The sequence below is a fragment of the Malania oleifera genome, chromosome 1, assembly GCF_029873635.1.
Source record: "Malania oleifera isolate guangnan ecotype guangnan chromosome 1, ASM2987363v1, whole genome shotgun sequence".
NCBI lineage: Eukaryota > Viridiplantae > Streptophyta > Magnoliopsida > Santalales > Ximeniaceae > Malania > Malania oleifera.
Window position 1 is genome coordinate 66,024,697 of NC_080417.1, and position 10,475 is coordinate 66,035,171.

At 44.7% G+C, this 10,475-nt stretch overlaps 2 non-coding genes across 2 annotated transcripts; both read left to right on the top strand.

The window, feature by feature from the left end:
• The first annotated feature begins 5,167 nt into the window (after positions 1–5,167).
• Positions 5,168–5,323, top strand: LOC131147458 (5.8S ribosomal RNA). The gene has a single exon (XR_009134834.1). It is a non-coding gene; the product is annotated as a 5.8S ribosomal RNA (ribosomal RNA).
• A 202-nt stretch (positions 5,324–5,525) lies between these two features.
• On the top strand, positions 5,526–8,901 carry LOC131147496 (28S ribosomal RNA). Its single transcript, XR_009134871.1, has one exon. It is a non-coding gene; the product is annotated as a 28S ribosomal RNA (ribosomal RNA).
• The last annotated feature ends 1,574 nt before the right edge of the window (positions 8,902–10,475 follow it).

A 10,475-nucleotide genomic window follows, 5' to 3' on the forward strand; every position in this document is an offset into this window, starting at 1 on the left:
GGAGAGTAGTGGGCAACATTTAATCTAGAAGACATAAGGGGAATACCCAGGTACCTAAAGGGAAAGGCACCCAAATTCATACTAGAGAGATTCATAATACTCACCCGGTCCACTGGGCAAATACAAGCTTGATATAATTCTGACTTTATCAAATTAACTGCCAAGCCAGAGCATTCAGAAAATTTGTTGAGGCAGTTCATTAGGTATCTTATAGAAGGGAGATCACCCCTTGAGAACATCATTAAATCATCTGCAAACACCAGATGAGAAAGTCTGAGAGTTTCACACTTGGGATGGAATTTAAAGTCAGATTTGCTCTCCACAGTTTCCAATAGTCTTGAGAGATATTCAACATAGATTACAAAGAGCAATGGGGAGAGTGGATCACCCTGCCGCAAACCCTTGCAACCTTTGAAGAAACCAAATAATCTATCATTAAGTGAAATAGAGTATGAAGTGGTGGTGACACATTCCATAATCCATGAAATCATCTTAGCTGGGAAATTTAAGTGGATGAGCATCTCATTGAGGAAAGGCCAAGCCACAAAATCATAAGCTTTCTTAAGATCAATTTTCAGCAAGCAACGAGGGGAAATCCTCTTCCTTGCATACCCTCTTACTAATTCCTGCACCATATATATATTTTCAACCATACTCCTTCCTTTAATAAAAGCAGCTTATGCAGGATTGATTTAGTCACCCAGAACTGGCTTAATTCTTTCAGCTATAATCCTGGATATAACTTTGTAGATCACATTACAGCAAACAATTGGTCTGAAATCATTTACTGAAGTAGCATGGATGGATTTAGGAATAAGAGCAATAGTAGTATGGTTTAACTGTTTAAGCAGCCTCCCATTCTCAAAGAATTCCTTCACAGTCAAAATGAACTCATTACCTATAATGTCCCATGCACTTTTAAAGAAACTAGCAGAAAACCCTTTAGGGCTAGGGGCTTTGTTGTCTCCAATCCTGAATAGAGCAGACTTTATTTCCACATCAGAGATAGGAGCCATCATAATATTTCTTTTCTCCTCATTCAATACAGGACCTCTAGCTAGGATGTGAGAATCCACTGAAGAGTTACGACCAGCAAATCCCAATAACTGCTTATAGTAGCTAACAAATTCTTGAGCAACCTGATCATATGATTTAGATAGGTTCCCATTCAGCAAAGTAATAGAGGCAATATGGCTCCTAGTTCTGTTCCTTCGAAGCAAACTATGAAAGAAAGTAGAGCCCCAGTCACTGAACTTCAGGAATTTTCTTTTAGACAGTTGAGCCAAAAATAGTCTGTTGGCTTCCTCAAGCCTTAAGGCTTTCAATTTCTTAGATTTCAAGTCCTCCTGCAGGGAATGACAAGAGGGGTTGTTGTGTAGCAGTTGTTGGAGGTCCTTCACTTCAGAAGTGGCAATCTCAGCTCTAGATGAGATATGTGAGAAGTTAGAGGAGTTCAGAAGTCGTAGAGGGTCTGAAGCTTTTTGCATAAGCAATATTGGAGCTTACCAAAAAAACCACTTTCCCAAACATCCTTTACAATTCTCTTAAAATCAAAATGACTGGACCACATGTTGAAGTATTTAAATGGAGGTACACCCAGGTCCTGGCCAGTAAATAAATTTACTAGGCAGACAGAATGATTAAACAAAATTCTAGGAAATTGGAAAACTGCATGAGATAACCAACCAGTGCTGAGCCACCTATGATTTACCACAACTCTGTCCAACTTGCTCTAAACATTCTCATTAGACTATGTAAGTAGACAACCAGAAGAGTTCAGATGAGATAAGCCTACTTCATTAAAACAATCATTTATATCCTTTGTTTCATATACAGTCACTGGGAGCCCATTCCTTCTTTCCACGAGCTTAAGAATAGAGTTAAAATCACCAAGGAGCATCCAAGGCAGCGAAGAGGATAGGCCAGTCTGTACAAGATCCAGCCAAAGGGGTCTTCTAGTAACTAGGGAATTGAAACCATATATAAAGCTGCAAAGGAAAATGTTTGAGGAAACCAAGCATTTAACAGTGCAGTGGATAGCCTGGGGGCTAGAATGGTGAAGTCGAACAAGGACTTTTAGTGGATCCCAAAGGATCACAATTCTTCCTCCATCATGAAGATCAAAGTTGTTGAGATGTTGCCAATTACTGAATTTTTTCTGCTTCATTGATTAAAGTTTATCCAGAGACATTTTTGTTCCAAGATACCAAGTATATCAAGTTTATTATTTCTAATGAGATTCGAGATCCCATTTTGCTTCAGGGCTTTATTTAAACCCCTGATATTCCAAGAAGCAATCTTCATTTTCCAGAATGGGGGATGGACCCCCCCCCCCTCCTGATATGTTGGACAGCGACACCCCCCCCCCTCTTCAATGCTTTCCTGTTTCTAACTACTATAAAACCCTTGTTGGGGTCTTTGAGGATGTGTCTGGGTTTCCCCAAGGGGGTAATTCTTTTGGGAGCCCCAGTGGCCTGCAGAGCACAAACAACCTCTATTTTATCTGGAAGATTAGCAGACTTTTTCTGGCATTCTTGCTGCACTACAATCACTAAGGGGGAGGAGTTATCCTTATTGATCTTAGGACCATTTTCCATAACCAGGTCTAGCTGAGGTTGCACAATATTATCCCCATGGGAGCGAGAGGTGTCTTCATTAGAATCATGAAGGTAGTCACACTCCACATGAAGAACATGATCTTTCACACTAGTCATATCCCCAAGATGGCCATCAGGGGGCACTCTCATCTCAACCGGATCATTCAAATGAGAATCCCCCAAAGGAACAGCTCCCGCAGACAAATCACCTTTCTTAGATGTCTTAGGAGCCTCCAACACAAATTTTCTTTTGTCAACAACCACACTAACATCAAGAGGAGGAGCAATCTGCACAGGATCAGCAGAAGATCCCAGTATATCCGAGCCAGCAACTGTATCATTTACACCAGAGGGAGCAGGAACGTCAGACTTAACCTTAGCAGGACCCCCCTAGACTTTTTGATTCCACACATTCTCTTAGTATGACCCACATAAATACAGTAGGTATAAAATTGAGGCCATACATTGTTAACTTGTCTGCACACAAGGGTTTACCCAATTCAGAGCAAATTTTCCCAAGAGCTAAGGGATTCCACATGTCCATAGGGAGATTCCTCAGTTGAACCCACACAGGCAAGATAGTCCTGTGTTTAGGGCCAAACTGAAAATTTTTTGGCATCCTCTTGATGAATAAGGTCCTGCCACGAATGATATATGGGGCTTTCTACAAAATCCTGTCCATGTCTTCTTCATTTTGGAACTTAAAGATGATCTAGTTATCAACATGTCTAATAAAGGTTACATTGGCCTTCCTTGAGTTCACAATGGCACTAACAGCAGCATTTCCTGGGTATCTACCCACAAAATACCCAACTAAGCATTTCAAATAAGAGTCCTCTGGTCTCGAAAGATCAGATAATTTCAATCTTGCACCCAGCCCATCAGAAGGAAATGCAGGGATGGGGGTACAGGATTCAAGAGCTCTATTATTTGCAAAGAGTGTAGACCAAGGAACCCTCTTGCTGTTTCGAGTATTCATTGTAGCATTCTTCCCATCCAACTCAGGAGCAACAGGTTGTGCCTTAACTGGAGTAGGTTTCTCATGGCTCTGTAACTCCTCAACATCACTGCATCGAATCTTCGTAGCAGGAGCAGAAGCCAGGGAGCCTTTTAAAAAACCACTAGAAGGCGCACTCAAAAGACCCAGAGCACCTATGATTTTTTCATTTAAAACCATCAGGGTTTCCATATTTGCTTCGATCTCAGCCCCATCCATACCCACAAATCCACATGCAAAAAGCCCTAGTTGTCTTTGAACAAGATCCATGAGAGTATCCGGAGAGAGATCAGGATTGGTTTGAATCAATTTCAGTTTCACCTCATTCCTCAATCTGTCATATTCTTCTAAGATTTTCGAATCATCTCTACGAGTCCATAACTCTTTATCCCCTCTTTTCAACTCAATGAAGTATAGAGCAACCTCCACTTTTTGCTTCTTATCGATCTGTACCTTGGCAAGTGACAAGACGCCATTCTCATCAACCTCCACCTCTAAGCAACCCAACACAAACATTTTCAAATTTCTTAGGCAGAAAAACCTCACAACTCACCTTCTTCACAATTCAAAAGAAGACAAGCCATAAAGTAGTACATCCAGTGGCAAATAATCACAAAATCACTAGCTTCCACTCCAAATCAAGATCCAAACGAGCAAGAACAAGCCGGATTCACTCAAGAACAACAACACTCCACGGAGAAGCGGCTCTCTCTAGAGAGAGGTGAGAGCTTCTCTCTCTAACTTGAGATCTTTCTTGATTGAGAGCTCTTTCTTGATTCTATGGGTGGTGGTGCATGGTCGTTCTTAGTTGGTGGAGCGATTTGTTTGGTTAATTCCGTTAACGAACGAGACCTCAGCCTGCTAACAAGCTATGTGGAGGTGACCCTTCACGGCCAGCTTCTTAGAGGGACTATGGCCAATTAGGCCACGAAAGTTTGAGGCAATAACAGGTCTGTGATGCCCTTAGATGTTCTGGGCCACACGCGCGCTACATTGATCTATTCAACGAGTCTATAGCCTTGACCAACAGGCCCGGGTAATCTTTGAAATTTCATCGTGATGGGGATAGATCATTGCAATTGTTGGTCTTCAACAAGGAATTCCTAGTAAGTACGAGTCATCAGCTCGCGTTGACTACGTCTCTGCCCTTTGTACACACCGCCCCTTGCTCCTACCGATTGAATGGTCCGGTGAAGTGTTCGTTTCGCTGCTGGCGACGTCGCAAGAAGTCCACTGAACCTTATTATTTAGACGAAGGAGAAGTCGTAACAAAGTTTCCATAGGTGAACCTGCAGAAGGATCATTGTCAAAACTTGCCAAAGAATGACCCGCGAATATATTATTTACATAGTGGTGATTGCTTCATGCTCACCTCACCCTAGTCGTTTTGAATATTGCAACGCGAGTGTTCCCCATTTTTTATTGAATGGGAAATCATGTTTTTTTGCATGCTCATTTCGATGAGTTTCACAATAACCCAGGCGCGGCATACGCCAAGGAATTGAAACGAAAGAACATTCTCTTGTTGCCTTGTCTATGGTGCAATGGGATGTGTTTATTTTTGAACCATAATGACTCTCGGCAATGGATATCTCGGCTTTTGCATCGATGAAGAACGCAGAAAAATGCGATACTTGGTGTGAATTGCAGAATCCCGTGAATCATTGAGTCTTTGAACGCAAGTTGCACCCAAAGCCTTTAGGCTAAGGGTAAGTCTGCTTGGGGGTCACATGATCTGTGACCCTAAACCCACTCCCACAAAACATTGTTGGGGGTGGGATACTATGTGGGTGGATGTTGGCCTGTCGTGCACTTAGTTGTGGGTGGTTGGTTGAAAATACAAGGTCTTAGACAACACACAAAATGGCGATTGGTGGTTGTTATACCCATTCATTGTGTCATGCTCCATCGTTTGAGTTGCGTTGACGTAAGGATCTCACTCGACCCTTTAGTATTTGTCTATAAGAGACAATACTCTATCTCGACCCCAGGTCAAGCGGGGCGAGCGAACTGGGAAGTGCCCAGCTTGAGAATCGAACAACAATGTTGTTCGAATTGTAGTTTGTAGAAGCATCCTCAGTGAAGGACCGGGCCCAAGTCCCCTAGAAGGGGGCACCGGAGAGGGTGAGAGCCCCGTCATGCTCGGACCCTGTTGCATTACGAGGCGCTGTCGGTGATTCGGGTTGTTTGGGAATGCAGTCCTAATTTGGCGGTAAATTCCGTCCAAGGTTAAATATTGGTGAGAGACCGATAGCAAACAAGTACCACGAGGGAGAGATGAAAAGGACTTTGAAAAGAGAGTCAAAGAGTGCTTGAAATTTTTGGGAGGGAAGCGGATGATGGCCGGTGATGCATCTCGATCAGATGTGGAACAGTGATAAGCCGGTCCACCGATCGACTCAGGATATGGACCGATGCGAATTGTGGCAACGTCCTAAGCCCAGGCTGTTGATATTCTTGTGGAGATGTCGTTGCTATGATCATGGTGGGTAGTGCGCACTGTTATGGCATGCTTATGCACTTGCGTGCTCTGAGCATCGGCTTGCGGGCTCCTCATTTGGTCCGTCTTGAAACACAGACCAAGGAGTCCGACATGTGTGCAAGTCAACGAGTGAGTAAACTTGTAAGATGTAAGGAAGCTAATTGGCGAGATCCCCTTGTGGGTTGCACCGCTAACCAACCTTAATCTTTTGAGAAGGGTTTGAGTGTGAGCATGCCTATCGGGACCTGAAAGATGGTGAACTATGCCTGAGTGGGGTGAAGCCAGGGGAAACTCTGGTGGAGGACTGCAGCGATACTGACGTGCAAATCATTCTTCTGACTTGGGTATAGGGATGGAAGACTAATCGAACCATCTAGTAGCTGGTTCCCTCCGAAGTTTCCCTCAAGATAGCTGGAGCCTTGTCGAGTTCTATCAGGTAAAGCCAATGATTAGAGGCATCGAGGGCTCAACACCCTCGACTTATTCTCAAACTTTAAATAGGTAAGACAACATGGCTTCTTTGTTGAGCCATGTTATGGAATCGGTAGCTCCAAGTGGGCCATTTTTGGTAAGCAGAACTGGCGATGCGGGATGAACCAGAAGTCAGGTTACGGTGCCTAACTGCGCACTAACCTAGAGCCCACAAAGGGTGTTGGTTGATTAAGATAGCAGGTCGGTGGTCATGGAAGTCGAAATCCGCTAAGGAGTGTGTAACAACACACCTTCCAAATCAACTAGCCCCGAAAATGGATGGCGCTAAAGCGCGCGACCTATACTCGGCCGTCGAGGCAATTGCCAGGTCTCAATGAGTAGAAGGGCATGGAGGTTGCTGCAAAACCTTGGGCGTGAGCCTGGGTGGAGCTGAGGTCGGTGTGGATCTTGGTGGTAGTAGAAAATATTCAAATGAGAACTTTGAAGGCCGAAGAGGGGAAAGTTTCCATGTGAACGAAATTTGCACATGGGTTAGTCGATCCTAGGAAGTAGGGGAAGCCCATTTGATAGCACCGAGTGCGCGGACTTCGAAAGGGAATCCGGTTAAAATTCCTGAACTGGGATGTGGCGGTTAACAATAATGTTAGGAAGTCTGGAGATGTCGCCATGGGCCTTGGGAAAAGTTATCTTTTCTGTTTAATAGCATGCCCACACTAGAAACGGCTCAGCCGGAGGTAGGGTCCAGCGGCTGGAATAGCACTGCACGTCGCGCGGTGTCCGGTGTGCCCTTGGCGGCCGTTGAATATCTAGAGGACCAAGTGCCGTCCACACCCGGTCATACTCATAATCGCATCAGGTCTCCAAGGTGAATAGCCTCTAGTTAATGGAACAATGTAGGCAAGGGAAGTCGACAAAATGGATCCGTAACCTCAGGAAAAGGATTGGCTTTGAGGGCTAGGCAGGGGGTCCCAGTCTCGAAACTGTCAGCTGTTGATGGACTGCTCGAGCAGCTCTCGTAGCGAGAGAGGGTCATCTCGTGTTGCTCGGGGGACGAATTGGAAACGGCTCCTTTAGGGGCCTTCCTCGGGTGTCGAACAGTCAACTCAGAACTGGTACAGACAAGGGAATTCGACGGTTTAATTAAAACAAAGCATTGTGATGGTACCTGCGGATGCTCACGCAATGTGATTTCTGCCCAGTGCTCTGAATGTCAAAGTGAAGAAATTCAACCAAGCGCGGGTAAACAGTGGGAGTAACTATGACTCTCTTAAGGTAGCCAAATTCCTCGTCATCTAATTAGTGACGCGCATAAATGGATTAACGAGATTCCCACTATCCCTGTCTGCTATCCAGCGAAACCACAACCAAGGGAACAGGCTTGGCAGAATCAGCGGGGAAAGAAGACCCTGTTAAGCTTGACTCTAGTTCGACTTTGTGAAATGACTTGAGTGGTGTAGGATAAGTGGGAGCCGGAAACGGCGCAAGTGAAATTCCACTACTTTTAAAGTTATTTTACTTATTCCGTGAATCGGAGGCGGGGTTATCGCCCCTTTTTTTGAACCCAAGGCCTGTTTCGATGGGCCGATCTGGACAGAAGACATTGTCAGGTGGGGAGTTTGGCTGGGGCAGCACATCTATTAAAAGACAATGCAAGTGTCCTAAGATAAGCTCAATGAGAACAGAAATCTCGTGTGGAACAAAAGGGTAAAAGCTCGTTTGATTCTGATTTTCAGTACGAATACGAACCATGAAAGCGTGGCCTATCGATCCTTTAGACCTTCAGAATATGAAGCTAGAGGTGTCAGAAAAGTTACCAAAAGGATAACTAGCTTGTGGCAGCCAAGCGTTCATAGCGACGTTGCTTTTTGATCCTTCGATGTCAGCTCTTCCTATCATTGTGAAGCAGAATTCACCAAGTGTTGGATTATTCACCCACCAATAGGGAAGGTTAGCTGGGTTTAGACCGTCGTAAGATAGGTTAGTTTTACCCTACTGATGATAGTGTTGCAATAGTAATTCAACCTAGTATGAGGGGAACCGTTGATTCGCACAATTGGTCATTGCGCTTGGTTAAAAAGCCAGTGGCGTGAAGCTATCGTGCATTGGATTATGAATGAATGCCTCTAAGTCAGAATCCAGCCTACAAGGAATGCATGTGCCCATTGCTCGTTTGTTGACCCTTAGTAGGGGCCTCATAGCCCCCAATGGCACGTGTTGAAGGTTAATACCTCGCGGCAGATGAGTCGTGTAGGCTTCCTTGAAGTAAAATTTCTATTCAGCAGTGGGTAAAATCCTTTGCAAACGACTTAAATATGCGACGAGGTATTGTAAGTGGCAGAGTGGCCTTGCTGCCACAATCCACTGAGATTCAGCCCTATGTCACTTCGATTCGTCCCTCCCTAATTCAAGAAAAATGGCCAGAGGTTTGAAATTTAAATGAGAGCACATAATGCTCCAGTGTACCAAGTACAAAAGAATGGTTTCGAGAGAACATATGTGGTGATGCACTATCTGCTATGCGTAGCGTTGACATTCCTACATAGCCATGTGGTGATATGCGTTGACATGCTGTGTGCAGTGTTGACATTCGGATTGTCATCGTTGGAAATAGTGCACGGTGACACTAAACCATGCGTGGCCTTCCGAATTATTGAGATTTGAATTTGTCATCTTTGGGCCATACAATACAGTGACATGCGTTGGCATGCATTGACATTCGGATTGGTCATCGTTGGGCATAGTGCTCAGTGACACTAAACCACGCGTGGCCTTACGCATTGTTGTGATCCATATTTGTCATCGTTGGGCCATGCATTGACAAGCTGTGTGCAGTGTCGACATTCGGATTGCCATCGTTAGGCCATGCGTTGACATGCTGTGTGCCATTGGATGACTATCTAGTCATTCTAGGAATGGAGTTTCTAAGGGGGACAAGGGCAGTGCTGATGCCTTCAACTGGTTCCTTGTGTCTGATGGGAGATCACTCGTGCATGGTGCAAGTCGTTGCAACGAAAGGAGACGACGAGAAGTCCCTTTTGGCCATACAACTCAATGAGGGATTGGGTAAGGGTGAGCAGACACATCTAGCCACGATGGTGGTAGACAAAGAAGTAAGCCAAGAGCTGGAGCCTACGACCATCCAAGCGGTGTTGGATGAGGATAAGGAGGTGTTGCCGGATAAGATGCCTCAAAATTTGCCTTCACGACGGAATGTGGAGCAAGAGATCGAGTTGTTATCAGAAGTGAAACCACCTGCTAAAGGGCTATGTCGGATTGCACCTCGAGAGATAGTAGAGTTGGGGAAGCAACTTGATGAATCGAAAGCGGGATGTGTTCGTCTTTCCCAAACACCATTGGGAGCATCGGTGTTGTTTCAGAGGAAACATGAAGAGCATCTATGGAAGGTGTTCGACAGGCTGAGGGGAAACAGTCTGAATGTGAAGAAGGAGAATTTCTCTTTCGCTCGGCGGAGCAACAAATTCCTTGGTCAAGTCATTGAACAAGGTCATATCCGGAGGGGTATGGAGAAGGTAAGGATGATTCAAGAACGGAAGATCCCCACGACAGTGAAGGAGTTACGTTCCTTTCTTAGCCTTACTAGATACTGCAGGAAGTTCGTTAAGGGGTATTCACGGAGAATGACTCCAATAACAGGACTACTAGGAAGGTATTATTGGCCACACATGCGGGATGATGTGGTTGATTATACTAAAACTTGTCTCACTTGCCAACAAGACAAGGGGGAGTGGAAGAAGTATGGTACTTTCATGGCCGCACCAAAGTACTGTTTGGTAGAGGGGACGACACAATTGGTCCTTGTGACTATTGTGAAACGTTGGGGTGTTCCCCAAGTTATTATTTGTGACCAAGATTTAATGTTCACTGACAACTTCTTGATAGAGTTTTTTAGGATATTCAGGTCACATCTTGACATCTCTTCGAGTTATCACCGACAGACAGACGGACA